Here is a 23,350-nt window from a genome sequence, read left to right on the forward strand (position 1 = left end):
GAAGAATAAGTTGTTTCGTCTTGATAGGAATTTCCAATGATGCTATGGGGAACATCTTGTGGAAATCCAGACGGAAATCCAGAATATTAAAGGTATACAAAGTAGGCTTCTCGATTTCCATTCTACTATTTATGGAGCACCCATCGGTTGACTGGCTAATAATGATTAGAAGTTTACCTGGTAAGACTGGTTAGAGCAGCAGAAAGGCTATAAATAGTACGAAATTAGGAAAGGTTTTTAAATAGAGTCATAATCCGTAATGTAGCAAATGCTGAAAGTGTTTACATAAAAAGTGGTTTTGAATTTCACCGGCCAGGTGACGGCACACACCTGGCCACTAATTGAATAAGTATCCGCCTTTATATCATTAGATAATAATGATAGTTAAATTATTTAAAATGTTTTAACTTAATTCTTTGTATACACTGTATATAGGATAACTCAAAGAGACAAATTTTACATTGTCGCCTTTTGCTTGTTTGCCTTCCCGTCAAAGCGAAGAGCTAAATTATACCTTTCAGGAGCGACAAACACAAAACGATTTTTTTTAATTTATTTTTAAATTGAAATAACAGTTCTTCGTTTGCTTTTTCTCGCAGAATGTTAATTGTAAATTAATTTCAATTCAACATTTGCGGTGATAAAACGCCATTAAAGATAAAATCTTGTTAAGATGTTTGGTAGAATGACGTGATACGACATTGAGTTTTCAATTTGGTTGGCCTTATGTTTAGCTTTTGAATATTATTTCTTGTCTTTCTTTTATTCATACCTCTCATGTTAATTATGTCGTGTTTAAACCTCATATTTTATAAGTAATGATCAAATATCAAACGCATTCGGAACATGCCCTCATTTTGTCATACACGTCATAAAACAGCTCAACAGCGGAGAACAATATAACTTTTACTTCTTAATTTTAATTTGATTTATTACAGCTGCTCTCATTGAAAGACAAGATTGTATGGAAAAACTACTTTTTATCCTGCCTTGTTAAATATTTCCTGTTATTCTACCCCAAAACTTCCTGTCGGTTAGCAGGAACTAATGTAAAAAAAAAATGATGAAATAAGCAATGGCCTAGCTATTGTTCAGAATAGCTCTTATTTTTATCAAATTATGACTGGAAAATTTTCATTTCTGTCTAGAATATTGACATGAGAGATTTTCCTTGGAAAAGAATAAGAATATATGTTATGCTTCTTAGTGAATGATAGTCATTTTTCATTATTGAAGTATATATTACCAATCGTAGATAACATCAATTATTTAACCATTTTGAAATATTTTTGAAATTCTTCGTCCAAAATTAATCATGTAAACTGTATGCATTCATTAAACGAAAAGTTCGTGCCATTGATGTACCAACTTGGAATAAAAAAAATACACTTTTTTTGGTCACACAAATATACCCCGGAGGGCCCCTTTGGGAATTCCAAGGGGATTTACTATGATATTCCGCGTTCTAAATATTCACACCGTAAACAGATAAACAAACCGATAACAATGCCACTTATATAACATAAACACTTCACTGAACCTTGTAATAATTGTATTACACAATTTTTGTCATATAATGAGATGTTTTGTGTAGTAAAATAAACAAAAGCAGGGGAAACATTGCAATATATGTCGTCACGTGATCAAATTTTGAATTCAAACCTTTAAGTGTTTTATACGTAGGATTATCTGATAACACAATTCTTAATAGGAGAAAACAGCTTACGTAAATATCGGAAATTACGCACATCCCACAAAAATACAAAGGGGCATGTGTTCTTCAAACAAATAGCAAAGTTAAAGGAAATGAAACAAGATAATGAAAAAGGGCGAAGTTTATCAGTTTAATCAAGGATACTCCTCGATTATATTACTAGAAACTTCGAATTGTCTGGATTTTTTTTTCTTCTTCTTTTTTCTTTGAGTATCAAAGCCAAATACCTAAAAATGCTCGAATTATTCAATAAACGTGTTCAAGAAAAGGAAACGGGGCACACAAAAAAAAAATGTCGAATGAGAATCATGAAAAAATGAAAATCGTTCAGAAACTTCTTTTAACAGACATTCTTTGTTTTAATAGTTGGAACATGTTTGATTTTTCCCCACTTCATAACAAAAATTCATACAATCAGGTAACATGACAAATATTCAGGCACAAATGAAGATTAATTTTGCTTTTCTTGTTTGACTCTCAACGAAATAGTAAATAGTTGAGTATACCCAAATGTTCATGCACGAGTGACAAAAAGGCATTTTTCAAACTTGATATATTCTATCCGCCATTTTTTGGGAAAATTAAAGTAGAATGTATCTAACAATAGAGTACCTCAAGGGTATATTTTATCTGGGTTCTTATTTATCAGCGTTTTAAAACAACATAAAGTAGGAAAACTGCTGAATCCAATTTTGTCTCCAAGCTTTCAAATATTGTGTAAGTTCTAAAATTTTCATAATATTTTTATGTAATAATTCAACCTGAAATGTAAGGTTATTCCTTGTAAATAAATTTTTCCATTTTGTCAACGTTTCACACATGTTTTAGAGCGTTTTCCCCTATAAAACATGATTTTTCCAAAATATTTTGAAATGCGTCTTCTTAGGATTTAACAAAAGACACAAAAGGCAATGGCACCTCTCAAAACAATTTGAGAGTTGGATACAGAAGAACAAAATTATACTTCATTAAGTAATTTATACTACACTAAGTATGTTATACTACGCCATACAGCTGTTTCGTTCTTCTAGGACTTGTCAGTGATGTTAAGGGTGAAAATGTTGATGATGGGACGCGACCAACAGTAAATCGAAACAGATCAAATAAATAACAAAATCGCAATGGGAATGTGTAAAAGAGCCATATTTCAATAAAAGAAAATGTTATTTTCAAAACATTTCATAATTTTCAGTATAGCATTTCCTAAGAACATTAAGTACATATGCATATATATGAACCGTGTCACTATTTGAAATAGCCTTCAATTTAAAAATGATGTACATCATGAAAAACGAAAATAAATTTGCCTTAAATAGACATTTTCAAATATATTCTTGGTTAAAGATTGAAAATGAAAGGTGCAAGATTTTAACAAGTGCACTAGGTGACATCACAGCTACATAGGGTTTTTACATGAAAAATAAAATTTGAAACGAAATGCATTTTGCAGCATGTTCTGATTACGAAGGCCCAGAATTATAGTCTACTCCATAAACAAAAGGGGAACGGAAAACATGTACGCCCATCAAACGACAAAATGTAATGCCTTTTGGGGTCAGAATGCATTTAAATACGGAAATGAAGCACAATTGCCGAATAAAGATTCTATTTAAGAAAGAACAACTATGTGGCATTGTTGAAAATACTACTAATTTACTCCATAGAAGTCGATTGAAAACCAAGAAGGAGATCGCATGACAAATTAAAATACGTTAAACAAGTGTATGAGTACAAACATGACGAGATGAAATGAAACATTTTGGAAAAGATAATTTCATGTTGAGGTAACTTGTTCCTTATCCAGAATTAAAATGTACAATATTTTTATTTTAAACTAGTAAAAATATGTTATTACACTATTTTACAGTGATGTGAGTTCAGAAACAGTATTTCTACCACAATACCCCGTGTTATTCAACTCTCAGACCATCAGTTAATCATTACAGCTGTTGATTAACAATCTGTTTATACCACACGTGGTATAAACTCTGTACGCATTTCGATTGGCTAACACGGTGAACTTTGACCCAAGCTGCAATTGTTATTGACGTCATCAATAATCTAATGACGTCACATCATCGGGTCCCGGACGTCACCGGTACACTTTATTTGCATACGCGAAATTATACTTGGCCACGTTTCCCTTTGATTCAAGCCGATATTATTGTGGTAGAAACAGGTCACACGACTCGAAATTGTTGGATATGGAATTTATTTCACACTCGTAAGTTATTTTTTAAAAGTTGCAAAAAACACTCGCTAAAGCTCGTGTTTTTTGTAACTTTTAAAAAATAACTTACTCGTGTGAAATAAATTCCATATCCAACAACCACTCATTGTGTAACCTCTATTTCTACCACAATACCCTGTGTTATTCAACTCTCAGACCATCAGTTAATCATTACAGCCGTTGATTAACAATCTGTTTATACCACACGTGGTATAAACTCTGTACGCATTTCGATTGGCTAACACGGTGAACTTTGACCCAAGCTGCAATTGTTATTGACGTCATCAATAATCTAATAACGTCACATCACCGGGTCCCGGACGTCACCGGTACACTTTATTTGCATACGCGAAATTATACTTGGCCACGTTTCCCTTTGATTCAAGCCGATATTATTGTGGTAGAAACAGGTCACACGACTCGAAATTGATGGATATGAAATTTATTTCACACTCGTAAGTTATCTTTTAAAAGTTGCAAAAAACACTCGCTAAAGCTCGTGTCTTTTGTAACTTTTAAAAAATAACTTACTCGTGTGAAATAAATTCCATATCCAACAATCACTCGTTGTGTAACCTCTATATACACATTGTATATCATTTAGTGTCGTATGTATCATAAACTTTAACTTTTATTACAGCAATTACATCAAATAACACACCATGAGGATAACAACAATACGTATAAAAACTGGATGTAGGTCGTGTAAATAAATGGTATATAGATAGAGTCAGGTTCTCGATACAATAACAGCAGATTCAGAAGCACAGAGCTAATTAATGTTTTAGATATTCATATTTGTTTTAAATATTCATATTTGTTTTAAATATTCATAATTGTTTTAAATATTTATAATTGTTTTAAATATTCATTTTTGTTTTCGATATTCATATTTATTTTAAATATTCATATTTGTTTTAAATATTCATATTTGTTTTAAATATTCATATATTTGTTTTAAATATTCATATGTTTTGAATAGCGCATATTTGAGAGCGTAAGTGAATTCTGCTTCATTGAAATAAATGCTGACTCAAAAATAGGTAAACATATATGCATGCTAAAACAAGAAGAAAATACGAACATGCGTACGAAACCATAATTCGGATTCAAAATCGATATAACGAAGGAGAAACCATAAATATCGACCTTCATGCAGACTATTGAAACACTACCAGAAGAATTTAATGATCTGCTCCGGAAGAGTAAGCGTCTTCAACGATAACATCCGCCTTATAGTCTTATCCAGGTAATGCCATGTCCTTTATATGAAAATTGGAGTGGTTACAACAGAACCACTAAATATATTAACGAGAGTGGAGCGCTTGTCTATATCTCTCAGGGAAATAGAATACTTCCTAAATTAGAAACTGTCTTCCTCAACTTACAACTCATAAAATTCTAAACAGAACACTTGGTGTGGTTGCAAGGAGAATCGTGTAATGTGGCAAATATATTGGAAAATACCGGAATATAATGAGTTGTCGTGAGCTCATTAGGTATGCTACTCCACTCTCTGGTCGCTCCAAAGCAGGAAGGCTTTATTTTCTATCAAAACACAGTTAAAAACTACATCAGTTAATTCTTGGATGTTTCTAAGTAATAAAAAATTACACATTCAATAACCTCTTTTGTCCTTTATTCTGTACGCCTTATAAGTGAAAAGATATATAACTTGCATTTCCATTGTTTAAGACAGTACAATATCATTTATGATGCAGCTTTATCTGCAACTATCACTAGAATGAAACCTGTAATGTAATCCTAACGCCTCCTTCCCAAGATCTGTTATACCCTAACCTAATGTAACCTATAATGTAATCCTAACGCCTCCTTCCCAAGATCTGTTATACCCTAACCTAATGTAACCTATAATGTAATCCTAACGCCTCCTTCCCAAGATCTGTTATACCCTAACCTAATGTAACCTACCCCTCTCTTTCCTCCCCAGATATTTTATATTACTACTATACGAAATATATTTTTCACTACGTCATGTAGGATTTAAATGGTTGTGGCGAGGATTGTAGACTTATGTTGGGTATTTCCATGCTAAACCAATGAAATAAGCAAACAAAATGATGCATCATATTATCATATTTTCTAACCCCCCCCCCCCCCCCCCCCCACCCCCCACCCCCCCACCCCCAAAAAAATAAAATTGAAACAAAGCAAAAAAAAGAAACAAAAACAAACTGACAACAAAAAACAAGACAAAAAGTAAGAAGAAAATTTACAGTCGATTTCGAAATAACCGTTTTTTCCGTAGAACCGAGATACTCTACAGGGCTATGTTAAAACTACAGCTAAACAATTGACTGTATTTATTTATTGGTTGGTAATACATTTCGCTATACTGAGACTTCATTGACGTGCATAGAGGATATGTGTCACGTTTATTGCTTATGTCTGAATTTGTGTTGCCGATTTTATGTCTGATATATAATAATGGATACAAATGACATCAGTTAAATATCATGAAGATGGATATCAAACCTTGAATTTAGTGGTAAATGATGCAAAGTATGATCCCGGAGGCCCTTCGTCAACAAAAACCATGACCAGTATTTTTATGTCTTATACCACACAGAAGTCCTACTTCGAAGGCATTGTCCTCAGTGCAAAAGTAATTCTACATTATTTTCATATGATATCTTAGAAATAAAATCTATTGACAATATCGGGTATGGATATATCAAGGCTATAAACAAACAACAACAACCAAGCAAGCATATATACTAAAAAAATGACCTGTCATGTCGGAGGTCCGCACGTGCAAACAATTTTGATACCTAACACTAAATATTATAATGTGTGCCACAAAAAAAGCTTACAAGTGGACAGAAAAAACGCACATGACCTGTTTTTGATTTGACCAATTGAATGTCCATCAGATCATCATGTTTTGACATCTATAATTGAATAAGTTTAACAATGGACAAGATTGGTAAAATGTGCCACTTGGTACAATTCTATACCCCTACATAATTACAGTCCATTCAATATCTATTTTAACTCGAAATCAGGTAAATATTATGTTTAAAATATTGGTCAAGGGAATTTAAAGGCAAATTTCAAATAACAAATTAAAAGTTCTATTGTCAGGAAAAAGTATGATATTTATATAAGTGTCTTGACACTAGTTTCTGATTTCTTTTTGTATAATTTATATGATGTATATATATCGTTAAATTATTAAATAAAATACAGTTTAAAACAAAAAGTATGCTATTAAGGTCTAGAAAGATTGTGATCAAAATGTTTTTGACAAAATTTCATTAAAAAAATCAGGATAATTTAGAAGGTAAATGGTACTTTGCATGTATTTTCGATCTGAGGCATTTCCCTGTTGGCTATAGACTGATGGGTTTACATTACAGAATTGTTTGAGCTCATTGTCCGTTGGAAAAAATATCTGAGGACATTTGCAGGTGTTTTGTGAAAAAACAAAACTAATCAAAAAAGGAGAGGACATCCTTCACAAAAATCTCCAGACAAAAACTGTCATCGTATTCTATAACCAATTCGTTAAGTTCACAGACATCGCCATATACATGTATTTCAGTATAAAGTGGGAAATCATACATCTAGCTCCTCCTGTTTATGAAATGCAGTTCTACTGCAAATATTATTTTCATTGTTGTAAATACTATTAGTACCCTATAACAGTATCAAAAAATCGCTAATAGATTATTTTCCCATAACCAATTATATGCATTATTTAAGTACTGAACCTTGAACTTATCAATTATAAGATTTCGGTGTTGTTGTTGTTGTTTTTTTATTTTTATCTCGAAGAGATTTTAAACTTTTTTCTTCTGATAACATATAGACATAATTAGTTTATGCATATCCGTCATTTTGATGTAAAGATACAATATTAAATTTCCTGGATTTTGAAGAGGTTGTAACATATTCGTCAGTTTAATTGTCTACTATTCTACGATTTAAACATGTTTGTGCCGATTCGATATTATCTATGGAGTTATAAAAAAAAATATATTTCATAAACATGTAAATTGAACAATAATAAAATGATCATTAACAGATTAAAACATATGAATCCTAATTAAGTAATTAATAATTAGTATACAGATATACAAAGTATAACTAATTAAAATAGGTAGGACTATTGTCCATATATATATATAAAGTATAACTAATTAAAATAGGTAGGACTATTTTTTCATATATATACAAAGTATAACTAATTATGATAGGTAGGACCATTGTCCATATATATATATATATAAAGTATAAATAATATACAAAGTATAAATAATAATAATAGGTTGGACCATTGCCATATATATACTGTATACAAAGTATACCTAATTATAATAGATATGGCTATTGCCCATATATATATATATACATGTACAAAGTATGAATAATTATGATAGGTATACATAAGTATACAACAGGTTTACACATACAAACTGTGATATTTCAAAGACAACAATATACAATGCCCATGCGCCTTCAGAACACAATTAAATAGCACAGTGTTATGAAAGTTTTTCTTATGTAAAAGATACATGTACCATTTGAAATCATAATTGGGTCGTTAGTATTGGGTTGCATGGTATTCACAAGACGTCTGCGCTCGAAAGGTAAAAACTGGAAAAAAACCAGCGGTGAAATCTGGATGAAATTCAGAGGCCCTCAACTGAACCGTGTCCGATAAAATCATGTCTACCAGGTACGTGTGTGTGTTTGTATATACACAGTATCGAACGTCAATACCCTTGAGGAGCCCCAGGGGAATATCTTGTTGGGGAATACCCATTCAAAATACCGAAATACGTTTTACTTTAATCTTCCTTCATTCTCAACTTTCTTGTCTGTATACAGATGCATTGGGAGTATATATATTTGTTATTCTGTGACTAAAACCAACAAGTAAAAACGTAAGTATATCTTGGTATCTGATATTGAATATAGTCCACTGTTATGACAGTGCAGACAGCAGAATGGCACTACATGTATACAATTTTTGTACTTTCATATTCACTGCAATTCACTGGGGCATTTATAAGTCTGCATTTTAATAGCATCTTTACAGACATCACAATTTGATACAGCAAATCAACTTAATATCTAATTAACTTAATGTTTAATTTATAGCAAATCTACTTCAAATATTAGTCCCGAAAACCGATGCATCTTCAATAATGTAAACAGAAATATGTAAATGATGACGTAGACAAATATAACGATCTAGCATATGTTCCTGATATCTACTGACATATCTCCGCAATATTTAAATTTATATTAATTAATTCTTTCCTACCATATTTAATTCATTTAAATTAATAAACTGTAAAATTACGAGATATAGATATTTTTTATGAAATATATGTATATATTAAGATGTATACCTTAACTGGAGCAGACGTATATCTTCAAAATGATGCTTTAAGATATTCGATTCATAATCATTTAAAGATCTTTCCTATAACATTGATATATAGATATCGCTAAATTATCTAAAGACGTGTTAAATTTTTATTTAGGCATAGTATTTCTTTTATAGATGTCTCTATTTTGTTTAATTCGTTTAAATGCATATCTACTTGAACACAATGATTTTTTTTTTAATTTGTGAGTCGCAGTATTAAAGACATCTCTAAGACATCAAGTTTAGAATCTAATACATTTTACTCGCTTCTTCCCGAGCGGAAGTGGGGGAAGAATATGTCTGTTGTATCTTGCTGCATGTCGTAAGAAGCGACTAACTGTGGGGCCCCCTACAGGGTCGGCGTTGGTTTCTGATTTGTCTTCTGTTCACGAGACATTGGGGAGCCCAATACAGTGTCCCGCGCTGTACCCCACTGCATTTTGATTGCAGAAGGAGACTAAAAGTACCCCATCCCCCTGAAGAATCAGGGATTTTCCTTCAGTGTCTTCTATAAAGGGCATTGAAGGGACCAAATTTAGATCTTCTCCTGTCTTTGCAATACTTGGGATCTTAAATCTTCCCTTTCTTTCCTCACTGCTCTGTTTCTCTGCTTTGTTTTTCTCTATAGGTGTCTCCTTGACACCCGTCATCATATGACCTTGACTGTTACGAGGGCGTTAACCCCCTTAAACAAACAAAAACAAATTCACTCGCTTCTAGATAATACTCACAACTGATAATAGTTAAGTTTGCATGTTAAACCTAGACTTTAGCGGTGATTAGCCCGAGTTTTTTTCTGAAGCCTGACACCATGTTTGGTGTCAACCGGCCAGTGGAGTTTCGGGCTATACTAATCGGTTATACCTCCGTGAAGTTGATTACTTATTCCTTATTCCTTATTCCATTACTTATTCGTTTACTCTTTACTAATAAACACTTTAAATGGTTCAAATCTAATTATTAAGCAATCCCATCATCCAGTCGACCATTTCATTCCTTATCCATACCTAGTTTCTTCTTCAATTCCTTCATTACTTATTCGAATTTCTCATTACTTATTCGATTCCTTCATTACTTATTCGATTTCTCTTCAATAATGAACACTTAAAATGGTTCAAAACTCATCATTACGCATTCCCATCATTCAGTCGACCATTTCATTCCTTATCCATACCTAGTTTCTTCTTCAAGAGAGAGAATCGAATAAGGAATGGGGGAATTGGACAAGTAATAATGTATGGATTAGGAATGGAATGGTGGAATGTGTATTGGGAATGCCTATTAATTAGTTTTGAACCATCTTAAGTGTTAATTAGTAAAGAGAAATCGAATAAGTAATGGAATAAGGAATAAGGAATAAGTAATCAACTTCACAGAGGTATCGGTTATCTACCTATAAGTTTATATACAGCTCAAATACGGCAATCCGTGACTTTAAGTAATAAATATAACTGTCTGTTTACATTGTATTAGTGCTACGTACTTGTTCATTCTCTTAATCATAATGGCGAGCTTTATATTTTTATGCCCCGTGCATCCTGTTACAATATTGTGTATCTATATGTTATGATGAATGGTTCTGATAGATTTAGTATATCGTGTGGGCATACATACAGTTTTAGCGAGTTTCACAAATCTCTTATGGTTAGAAACTTAATCAGAATGATTTTAACACACATTTTTCCTTCATAAAGTTCAAATACTGCAATAAATTTATAATGACAATTGTACCTATAATGACGTCATCTAATCATAATTTTATGTTACGACAGAGCATACATGTAACTAGAACATACATGTTCTTAGCGTTTATGGTCAACAATAAGCTACGGAGCTGCTTTTTGGGGTGCTATTTTTTCCTAGGTGTCGGTAAATATACATCTAACGTCACAGTGGCTGGCGAGCTAGCCTAATGGATGAGTTTAGTGTCCCACTGGATAGTGAAGTGTCCCACTGGTGAGTGTAGTCTCCCATTGGTGAGTATTGTGTCCCATTGGTGGGTGTAGTGTCCCATTGGATAGTGAAGTGTCCCATTGGTGAGAGTAGTGTCCCATTGGTGAGTGTAGTGTCCAATTGGTGAGTGTAGTGTCCAATTGGTGAGTATAGTGTCCCATTGGTGAGTATTGTGTCCCATTGGTGAGTGTAGTGTCCAATTGGTGAGTATAGTGTCCCATTGGTGAGTGTAGTGTCCCATTGGTGTGTGTAGTGTCCCATTAGTGAGTATAGTGTCCCATTGGTGAGTGTAGTGTCCCATTGGTTGTGTGTAGTGTCCCATTGGTGAGTGTAGTGTCCCATTGGTGAGTGTAGTGTCCAATTGGTGACTGTAGTGTCCAATTGGTGAGTGTAGTGTCCAATTGGTGAGTATAGTGTCCCATTGGTGAGTGTAGTGTCCCATTGGTTGTGTGTAGTGTCCCATTAGTGAGTGTAGTGTCCCATTGGTGAGAGTAGTGTCCCATTGGTGAGTGTAGTGTCCCATTGGTTGTGTGTAATGTCCCATTGGTGAGTGTAGTGTCCCATTGGTGAGTGTAGTGTCCCATTGGTGAGTGTAGTGTCCCATTGGTGAGTGTAATGTCCCATTGGTGAGTGTAGTGTCCCATTGGTGAGTGTAGTGTCATTGGTGAGTGTAGTGTCATATTGTTTGTGTGTAGTGTCCCATTGGTGAGTGTAGTGTCCCATTGGTGAGAGTAGTGTCCCATTGGTGAGTGTAGTGTCCCATTGGTGAGTGTAGTGTCCCATTGGTGAGTGTGGTGTCCCATTAGTGAAAGTAGTGTCCCATTGGTGAGTGTAGTGTCCAATTGGTGAGTGTAGTGTCCAATTGGTGAGTGTAGTGTCCAATTGGTGAGTGTAGTGTCCCATTAGTGAGTGTAGTGTCCCATTGGTGAGTGTAGTGTCCCATTGGTGAGAGTAGTGTCCCATTGGTTGTGTGTAGTGTCCCATTAGTGAGTGTAGTGTCCCATTGGTGAGTGTAGTGTCCCATTGGTGAGAGTAGTGTCCCATTGGTTGTGTGTAGTGTCCCATTGGTGAGTGTAGTGTCCCATTGGTGAGAGTAGTGTCCCATTGGTGAGTGTAGTGTCCCATTGGTTGTGTGTAGTGTCCCATTGGTGATTGTAGTGTCCCATTGGTGAGAGTAGTGTCCCATTGGTTGTGTGTAGTGTCCCATTGGTGACTGTAATGTCCCATTGGTGAGTGTAATGTCCCATTGGTTGTGTGTAGTGTCCCATTGGTGAGTGTAGTGTCCCATTGGTGAGAGTAGTGTCCCATTGGTGAGTGTAGTGTCCCATTGGTGAGTGTAGTGTCCCATTGGTGAGTGTAGTGTCCCATTGGTGAGTGTAGTGTCCCATTGGTGAGTGTAGTGTCCCATTGGTTGTGTGTAGTGTCCCATTGGTGACTGTAATGTCCCATTGGTGAGTGTAATGTCCCATTGGTTGTGTGTAGTGTCCCATTGGTGAGTGTAGTGTCCCATTGGTGAGTGTAGTGTCCCATTGGTGAGTGTAGTGTCCCATTGGTGAGTGTAGTGTCCCTATTGGTGAGTGTAGTGTCCCATTGGTGAGTGTAGTGTCCCATTGGTGAGTGTAGTGTCCCATTGGTGAGTGTAGTGTCCCATTGGTGAGTGTAGTGTCCCATTGGTGAGTGTAGTGTCCCATTGGTTGTGTGTAATGAAAGTAACGCCGAAATTTACAGAAAAAAATGACGTTTCGTACACAAATACCGTTTGCCTTTGCGGTAATTAGTGATACATCGGGTCGAATTAAGAATGTTTATGATTTAATACCCGAAGCACTTTGGTTACCGTTGAGAGTAAAACTGCCGTATTAATTTAAAGATTATAGCTTTTACTACTTGGAGAAAATGCACATTTTCCCAATAAGTTTCATTTTAGTGACATGCACTTTATTCAAACGAAGTAATGTCCCTTTAACTGACAGCTGTCACTAAAATATTTCATTATTTACATGTGTTGCATTTAATATTCAAATACAAGCATGGATATTATACGGATAAAAGGCCGTGTTTTTCGGCGGTACCGCCTTTGGCGAGCCATGATTGTAAAAATTGGCACATCCATGGTACAGAGAAAGCCCATCTCCTTAACCTGATTGACATTCTTGGCATCAGAATATTCAAAGAACTGTGCTTTTGGAAATTGATTAGTGACGTAATGAGCATAAAGAGAATTGGCTAGTTACCCATGATCAACCCACGAGCACTTCGTGGGACGGGAGAAAACACACTCCGGACATACAGTTAAGTTAAAAGATTTATTTGTTTTTAAATAATATATCTTAAAGTGACCCACCCAAGGCCACATCGTAGAGCCCTCGTTAAATTTCGATGTGGAGTCGCTCCTTTAAGCTTGGAAACTGGCAGATATGAACATTTCGCCTTGGATGAAAGTTTTTTTGTTTTTTTTTCTTCTGGTGATGAGATCAAGAATGAGGTACATGTAGTGATAGGATGTCCAATTTATGAGGAAAAATTGTGACGCTAATTTTTATCAGTTTAGCAACGCTCAGAAGCTGCATTATGTTCGTTCAGACAGACACTGTAAAATTCTGTGCCAAAGCCGTGTGAGTTTTCAAATTGCCTAAGAAATTTAATGTACCACTTAATTGTTTTACTTTCTGGAGACTGATATTTTTAATCTGGTGTAAAGTTTTTATTGAAGCTACATAACATATTTTCCCCTCTATTTGAAATCTCTTCAGTCTCTCATAACTCTTTTAGAGTGGCTTTTGTGATGAAATTTTCTGTGATTTCTCATTGGCATGTGTATGTTTTAATGTAATTACGTAAGGTGATACTTCAATAAAACATCTGCATATGGCACCGTAAGTTATCATCCTAACTCCTCAGAAAGCTCAGTCGATTAGAGTGACCTCTGCTATATTGTTCAATGAGGTAGTCACCAACTACTACAAGGAGACCCCGCCTCTAATGACCCTGGCTATTCACGGGGCGATAAACCCAGCAAACCAAACAAGCAAACCTTTAAAAACAATTAGTGTTTCTATAACGGTATATATGCCTCGTTATTTCCATCATATAAACACACCAGACATGTGGCATTTGTCAGACAATAAATGCCATTACTCGCGTGATAGATATTATATCATAGTCATAACAACCATGGAGACGAAACTGATTAAAATGTCTGTTCCATCTTTTAATATCGATAATGAATAAATTGTTTTAGTTTTAATTAAATTAAAATATTCATAAAAAACGTGAGTCAGGAGTTGAACTGCAATGCATGTATGTCTTGTGGGCTATTTATACTCGTATGCAAGCGAGCTTTATGATGCTAGCTTCAGATACACACATATTGTTAAGAGTAAACTATGAAGATTGTCTGCAAAGCTGTGTTATTCATATTGACTATAAATGCCATACCGAGACAATTAAATGTTGAAATAGTGTCAGTCGTACCTTTGTATGGAGAGGCGTACATACAAGGAGCAAATACCATTGATGTTTCACAAAACACGAATAATCATGAATCTTAATTATATAAAAGCATTGATAAATGTTTCATGAAAATATCACAGAAGTCATAATAATTTTGGAAAACCTTATATTATCATAAAATATGCATTAAGAAATAAATCACCTTATTAAAGGGACTAAATGGTTAGATTCTCACTTAGATCATATATAAAAAAGGGTATAAGATTTAAAATTATGTAAAAAGTTATGCACTTTATGTAAATTATAAATTTTAAGTGTCTATAACAATTTGTTTAAGCATAATGAAAAAAAAATATATTACGCTTCAGCAACTAGATTATCTATTTCATATTTTCATTGTTCGTTGACATATGTAAACAAATACTTACGCGCATGCGCGATGCGGAAAAATGTAAACATCATAACAAAGATGGGGAACACCCGACCTAAGTATAAAGTAAACTAACGACAATTCACACGGGGGTTATAACAAATAGTTGAACATGGCAATAAAAGCGTAAATGCTGACGATCATTAAATTTTGAAATTAGCAGTCTAGATAAATTTCGTTTGTTCTCAATAACAATGTAGCGGAACGGGACTGGGCCGAACGCAGGAAACTGGATAACACGAATGGCTAGTGTGTAGTCTACAGTTCGGAGGTTCCGGGTTCGAGTCTCAGTTTCGCGTCCCGGCCTGGTCGTGGTAATTACCCTCTCCTATTACATTTGGCACACAACCTTAATACTCATATATGTGGTATTGGGCCTCAGTGTATCTTGGTGCCGAAGGGGAGAAAGCCAGATAGCTTAAGTAGTTAGAACGTCCGTCTAGAGTTCGGAAGTCCTATGTTCGAGTCCCGATCTGGTCGTTGCATATTTCCTCCTTCATGAGGTTTAAATACAAGCAAACAAAGCATTTAAAACGCATGGAAAACACATAAAATTATCAAATACAATACTGGCGATGGGGAAAAGCGAACGGGATACCTTACCTTTAAAGTATTCTGGTTATAATATAAAATATGACGAGAAATCTGCTATTGAAACGTCAGAAAACAAACCATTTTCATGTTATATAAAACAGGACCATGATTTAATCATTTAACAGCTATGGCAATGTCTGTAGAGCTGGACATATCCCCGACGTGAATCACCTTTTGGAATTCTGTGAAATAGTGAAATTATTCACACATGCGTCGACTCAAAAGAGAAGTTACATTTTGTGGTTACTTTGTTCTCATTCCTGACAGCCAGTAAATATTGTCTTACAGTATACGCATGGTATCACGATTATGTAGCCTTTACAAACTGGTTAAAATGATCGTCCAGATCGCATTTATTTAACAAACGCTTGTTAAATTGTATTTATTGTCAGTATAAATGCAACCTTGGTGACAGATAAATAGAATGGCGCGTGGTCTACTGACAATAAATACAATATAGCAAGTGTTTAATTGTTATTGAAATTGAAATTCTTATACTGCTATTGTAAATAATATCTTTTCCGAAAATAAGAATTGAAATTTGACATTGATAGTCATGGTTTGACACATATTTCCTCGTGTCTTTTGTTTCCGTGGTATCGTCTTAACTGTTCTAGGCAATATGTCCGTCAAATGACTGGCTGTTAAGGAAAGGTTACACATCCTTAAAAACAATAATTGAACGCATATGTATTAACTAATGTCGTATTGATAAGGGTAAAATGAGTGTTCGATATTTTAACTCTGCCCGATGATGTTTTGTGGACGCCATGTTGGGGCGAAGTTTTACAGGGACGTGTTCTTTATTGTTCCCGAAGCAACAAGAAAGTGTCGCCAAAAGGCATCCTGAAGATCTTTTTGTATGTCCCATTCTGTGAGTTCCGAGATTGCCCTCATTTGGTTATTGTCTGTATCTCCTGTGATGTTGTCTGTACCTCCTGTGATGTTGTCTGTCATTCTGTGATGTTGTCTGTCCCTCCTGTAATGTTGTCTATAGCTCCTGTGATGTTGTCTATAGCTCCTGTGATGTTGTCTGTACCTCCTGTGATGTTGTCTGTCACTCTGTGATGTTGTCTGTACCTCCTGTGATGTTGTCTGTATCTCCTGTGATGTTGTCTGTCCCTCCTGTGATGGTGTCTGTTCCTCCTGTCATGTTGTCTGTCCCTCCTGTGATGTTGTCTGCCCCTCCTGTGATGTTTTCTGTCCCTCCTGTGGTGTTGTCTGTCACTCTGTGATGTCGTCCGCCCTCCTGTGATGTTGTCTGTACCTCCTGTGATGTTGTCTGTTCCTCCTGTGATGTTGTCTGTACCTCATGTAGTGATGTCTGTATCTCCTGTAATGTTGTCTATAGCTCCTGTGATGTTGTCTGTACCTCCTGTGATGTTGTCTATAGCTCCTGTGATGTTGTCTGTACCTCTTGTGGTGTTGTCTGTACCTCCTGTGATGTTGTCTGTACCTCCTGTGATGTTGTCTGTTCCTCCTGTGATGTTGTCTGTACCTCCTGTGGTGTTGTCTGTCCCTCCTGTGATGTTGTCTGTACCTCCTGTGATGTTGTCTGTAACTCCTGTGATGTTTTCTGTCCCTCCTGTGATGTTTTCTGTACCTCCTGTGATGTTGTCTATACCTCCTGTGATGTTGTCTGTTCCTCCTGTGGTGTTGTCTGTATCTCCTGTGATGTTGTCTGTTCCTCCTGTGGTGTTGTCTGTATCTCCTGTGATGTTGTCTGTACCCTCCTGTGATGTTTTCTGTCCCTCCTGTGATGTTGTCTGTCCCTCCTGTGATGTTGTCTGTCCCTCTGTGATGTTGTCTGTACCTCCTGTGATGTTGTCTGTCCCTCCTGTGATGTTGTCTGTACCTCCTGTGATGTTGTCTGTACCTCCTGTGATGTTGTCTGTACCTCCTGTGATGTTGTCTGTACCTCCTGTGATGTTGTCTGTACCTCCTGTGATGTTGTCTGTACCTCCTGTGATGTTGTCTGTACCTCCTGTGATGTTGTCTGTACCTCCTGTGATGTTGTCTGTACCTCCTGTGATGTTTGTCTGTCCCTCTGTGATGTTGTCCGCCCTCCTGTGATGTTGTCTGTCCCTCCTGTGATGTTGTCTGTACCTCTGTGGTGTTGTCTGTACCTCCTGTGATGTTGTCTGTCCCTCCTGTGATGTTGTCTGTCACCTCCTGTGATGTTGTCTGTACCTCCTGTGATGTTGTCTGTCCCTCCTGTGATGTTGTCTGTCCCTCCTGTGATGTTGTCTGTACCTCCTGTGATGTTGTCTGTCCCTCCTGTGATGTTGTCTGTACCTCCGTGTGTTGCTGTACCCCCTGTGATTTTTGTCTGTCCCTCCTTGATTTTGTCGTACCCCCTTAAAAGGTCGTACCCTGTGATTTTGTCTGTCCTTTGTGAGTTTTTGTACACTGTGATGTTGTTGTACCTCCGTAATGGTCTTACCTCCTGTAATGTTGTCTCCTTGTGTTTTGTCTGTCCCTCCGGAGGGTGTGTCCCTCAAATTTTGGATGTTGTGTTTTTTCCCCCCCTGTATGTTGAAATTGTTTTTCATGTGGAGTTGTCGTACCTCCGGTGATGTTTCTTCCCCCTGTGATTTGTTTTTTTCCTGGGGTTGTGTTTTCCCCCGTGATGTTTTGTCCCTTGTGATTTTTGCGAAACCTTGTGAGTTTCTGTAACTCCTTTTGGTTTTTGAGTGTTTTGTCCCCCCGTGATTTTGTTGTACCCCCGTAAATTTGTCTCCCCCTCCTGTGTGTTTTTGCCCTCCGTGATTTTGTCTGAATCGTGAGTTGTCTTTTCCCCCTGTATTTTTGTTGTACCCCCCATTTTGTTGAGTGATGTTTTGTAACTCGGTGATGTTTCGTCCCCCCCGGATTTTGTTGTACCCCCTTGTTTTGTCTTCCTCGTGATTTTGTCTTCATCCTGTGAGTTGTCGTTCTTCCTGGATGTTGTCTTTTCTCTGTATGTTGTCTGTCCTCGGTGTGTTGTTTACCTCCTGTGAGTTTTCGTCCCCCCTGTGATGTTGCGGCCCTTGGGGTTTTTTGCCTCCGTGATTTTGTTGTCCCCCGGATGTTTTTGTTCTCTGTGGTGTTGTTGTACTCCTGTGATGTTGTCGCCCCCTTGTGGTGTTTTGTCTCGTGATTTTTGTCTTCCTCCGTGATGTTGTCTGTCCCTCCTGTGATGTTGTCCGCCCTCGTGATGTTTTGTACCCCTGTGATTTTGTTGTACCCCTGTGGGTTGTTGGCCCTGTGAGGTTTTTTCCTGGGGGTTTTGTCGTACTCTTGTGGCTTCCTGTGATGTTGTCTGTACCTCCTGGATGTTTGTCTGTACTCCTGTGATGTTGTCTGTACCTCCTGTGATGTTGTCTGTACCTCCTGTGATGTTGTCTGTAACTCCTGTGATGTTGTCTGTCCCTCCTGTGATGTTGTCTGTCACTCTGTGATGTTGTCTGTAACTCCTGTGATGTTGTCTGTCCCTCCTGTGATGTTGTCTGTACCTCTGTGATGTTGTCTGTACCTCCTGTGATGTTGTCTGTATCTCCTGTGATGTTGTCTGTACCTCCTGTGATGTTGTCTGTCCCTCCTGTGATGTTGTCTGTAACTCCTGTGATGTTGTCTGTTCCTCCTGTGATGTTGTCTGTCCCTCCTGTGATGTTGTCTGTCCCTCCTGTGATGTTGTCCGCCCTCCGGTGGTGTTGTCTGTACCTCCTGTGATGTTGTCTGTCCCTCCTGTGATGTTGTCCGCCCTCCTGTGGTGTTGTCTGTATCTCCTGTGATGTTGTCTGTCCTCCTGTCCTGTGATGTTGTCTGTCCTCCTGTGATGTTGTCTGTCACTCTGTGATGTTGTCTGTCCCTCTGTGGTGTTGTCTGTACCTCCTGTGATGTTGTCTGTACCTCCTGTGATGTTGTCTGTACCTCTTGTGATGTTGTCTGTACCTCCTGTGATGTTGTCTGTACCTCCTGTGATGTTGTCTGTACCTCCTGTGATGTTGTCTGTCCCTCCTGTGATGTTGTCTGTACCTCCTGTGATGTTGTCTGTACCTCCTGTGATGTTGTCTGTCACCTCCTGTGGTGTTGTCTGTTCCTCCTGTGATGTTGTCTGTACCTCCTGTGATGTTGTCTGTACCTCCGGTGGTGTTGTCTGTTCCTCCTGTGATGTTGTCTGTCCCTCCTGTGATGTTGTCTGTACCTCCTGTGGTGTTGTCTGTACCTCCTGTGATGTTGTCCGCCCTCCTGTGATGTTGTCTGTACCTCCTGTGATGTTGTCTGTACCTCCTGTGATGTTGTCTGTACCTCCCGTGATGTTTTCTGTCCCTCCTGTGATGTTGTCTGTACCTCCTGTGATGTTTTCTGTAACTCCTGTGATGTTGTCTGTCCCTCCCGTGATGTTGTCTGTACCTCCTGTGATGTTGTCTGTGCCCCTGTGATGTTGTCTGTCCCTCCTGTGATGTTGTCTGTATCTCCTGTGATGTTGTCTGTATCTCCTGTAATGTTGTCTGTCCCCTAATGTGATGTTTTTCTGTACCTCTGTGATGTTTTTCTTTCCTCTCCTGTGATGTTTCTGTACCTCTTGTGGTGTTGTCGACCTCCTGTGATGTTGTCTGTACCTCCTTGTGAATGTTGTCCTGTACCTCCTGTAGATGTGTGTCTGTAGCCTCTTGTGGATGTTGTCTGTCACCTCTTGTAGGTGTTGTCTGTACCGTCTGGTGATGTTGTCTGTACCTCCTGTGATGTTGTCTGTACCTCCTGTGAATGTTTCTGTACCGCCTCTTGTGGTGTTGTCTGTAACTCCTGTGATGTTGTCTGTACCTCCTGTGATGTTGTCTGTACCTCCTGTGATGTTGTCTGTACCTCCTGTGATGTTGTCTGTACCTCCTGTGATGTTGTCTGTACCTCCTGTGATGTTGTCTGTACCTCCTGTGATGTTGTCTGTATCTCCTGTGATGTTGTCTGTAACTCTGTGATGTTGTCTGTACCTCTTGTGGTGTTGTCTGTACCTCCCGTGATGTTGTCTGTACCTCCTGTGATGTTGTCTGTCCCTCCTGTGATGTTGTCTGTACCTCTTGCGGTGTTGTCTGCCCCTCCTGTGATGTTGTCTGTACCTCCTTTGATGTTGTCTGTTCCTCCTGTGATGTTGTCTGTATCTCCTGTGATGTTGTCTGTTCCTCCTGTGATGTTGTTTGTCCCTCCTAGGTAGATCAAGCTGTTTTAATCGTCTAGCCCTTATCCACTCGCTCTTGCGCATGTTACATAGACGCTGAGGTCAGTTGATTTTGTGTATTTAACCAATTGACTTCAACGTCTGCATCTGTTCTCTGGAACTGGTTAATAATGCAATATCGTCTGCATGTTCAATGTCTACTTTTTTGAAGTCATGTTTCAGTGTATTCCCGTGGCGCTGTCGACTGGTGTTCTAATCATATTAATAACTAGGAGGTATATATATATATAGACATCCCTGTGTTATCCGAACTGACCTCAAACCATTCCGTATGGGGTCACTTTCCCGACCACGTGGGTTTTCAGGGTACTCCGGTTTCCTCCAACAGTAACACCCCTTGCACGCTTCCATCCGGGCAAGCAAGTATGATTAATATAAGTTTTGTGTTTCGCAATTGTTGTAAAATGAATAAAAAAGGAACTACGTGTATTAATTGTGGTATTTCTTCTAAAACTCGATTAATAGAATAAGATCTGCCGAGGTTAAGACAACAAGAATATCAACCTGAGGGTTGGAGATTTCTCTGACACTCCCTCGGGGTAGAAGACGATTATCATTCTGCCCTACCCCAGGGGTTGATAGAAAAGGGAGGTAAAACATGATAAAAATCTGTAAAAACGATGGGAGAAATTTTGATATGGAAAGCGAATTTGTCAATTATTCGTTGGTCTAGTATTTTAATCAACTTTTATGATATATCGCCGTGTGTATACAAGTGAGAATAAAAGAAAAAGGTAACGGACAGGAGTAGATTTTACTTGGGGAAGAACATTTAAAAAAAAAAAAAATGTTCACTACTGGAGCATAGGCGAAGACAACTTTTAATGCCTATTTTTTTTCTCGATCAATCGATCACATCTATATTATCATTTTAGATAAGCATGAGTCATTGTGTCCTATAAACCCCAAAACTAAGACTCACGTGGTTATGTGATTTCGTAAAGGGACAATGTGGAATGTTATCAATTTCAAAAATTATATATACATGTACATTGTACACGTGTACATGTTTGAGTGATAAATGAAATGAGAGTTATGTTTTAACAATTTAAATTGGACAAAATGGTTATGATATAATTCATGTATTATCATTTTCTTTGTCCAATTTGATTAATTCAATGATAATGTCGTCATAATGAGATAAGTGACGTCAGAATATATTGATAGTACTAACATAAGCATGTTCAAGACTATATATATATATATATATATTTGTTACCGCGCGCAGTACCTAGTGGTGTGGTGTAAGGGAGATAACTCGACCGTGTTTTTTTATTATCCAAAAGGGAATATCCCATATTTCTATAAATAGAAAGAAATAGTTGGGGAACGCCATTTGCAAATATATTTGAGAAACACACCTACAAATGCGTCATGTAAGTATGTTTTTGGGATCCATGGTACATTCAATATGTGTCAATATCTTATGTTAGTACGATGTTTTGTTTAAAGACTCTCCTCTCAGTCGTGAAATCTACGGAGAGAACTCGACATCATGTTGTCAAGATATCGACGAAAACGTGTTTTATATAACCCGTTAACCAGTGGTAACAGCTGTATAACACAAAATAGAACGAATTCTAAATTCAAAATGGATGTAACATATATTTAACCGTAATCTAGATCAAAATTGAACCAAATCTTTCAGCTAAGCCTGTCTTTATGATATATATCAGAAACCGGGGGGGGGGGGGGGGGGGGGGGGGGGGGGGGGGGGGGTCTAGCCATTTGAGTTTGATAAGGATTTGGCAAACACGGAGAAGAACAAGATACAAGAATTTTTTTTACTCTTGATTTTATTCTTTTATCTCTCAGATTAGTATGTAACTCAGTACTGTACAGAACATGTAGGTTATTTAGTAGTGGTAGGCCTAATTAAGTACATTGTATATATAGTAATATTAATGTAAATGTACATGTACTGTATATGTTTTTCACTGTTACAATAAGTTAATGTAGACCAAAACCTTTACACGTAGTTACGTTCAAGTACAGGTAGACGAGTAGTGCTGTGTTACCTGTAACGCCCCATACAGAATACATCCTGATGGGCAGTGCCCATGTGACTATACCTGTGATGTTTTTACCTGTGCCTAACTAGGCCTAGTGCTAGTATACATTTGTATACTCTGGCAATAAAAGTCAATTTTGTCTTATACAGGACTTAGTCATATCAGCTTTTAAGTTAATAATTTAAGATCAGTAAACTTTACTTTCAGGTTATCAATTTGAGTCAAAACAAAGTTAATATTAATTTTGGCAAAATTACTAAAATATACATTATGTACATACTTGCCAACTTTCCCGATTTAGTCGGGAATTTCCCGATTTCAGACTCCCTGCCCCGTCTCCCGATC

The 23,350-nt window shown here is 37.1% G+C and overlaps 1 protein-coding gene across 2 annotated transcripts in view; it reads left to right on the forward strand.

The window, feature by feature from the left end:
- Positions 1-8,741: 8,741 nt before the first annotated feature.
- LOC117322290 (tax1-binding protein 1 homolog) overlaps positions 8,742-23,350 on the forward strand; it is a 29,405-nt gene continuing 14,796 nt past the window's right edge. The window contains exon 1 of one of the 2 annotated variants that reach the window (XM_033877106.1): positions 8,742-8,854. The gene's annotated coding sequence lies outside the window, so the exon portion shown is untranslated. Of the gene's footprint in view, positions 8,855-22,295; positions 22,370-23,350 lie in introns of those variants that run through there. The other variant, XM_033877105.1, reaches the window with a different exon arrangement.

The sequence above is a fragment of the Pecten maximus genome, chromosome 2 (assembly GCF_902652985.1).
Source record: "Pecten maximus chromosome 2, xPecMax1.1, whole genome shotgun sequence".
NCBI classification, from domain to species: Eukaryota; Metazoa; Mollusca; class Bivalvia; order Pectinida; family Pectinidae; genus Pecten; species Pecten maximus.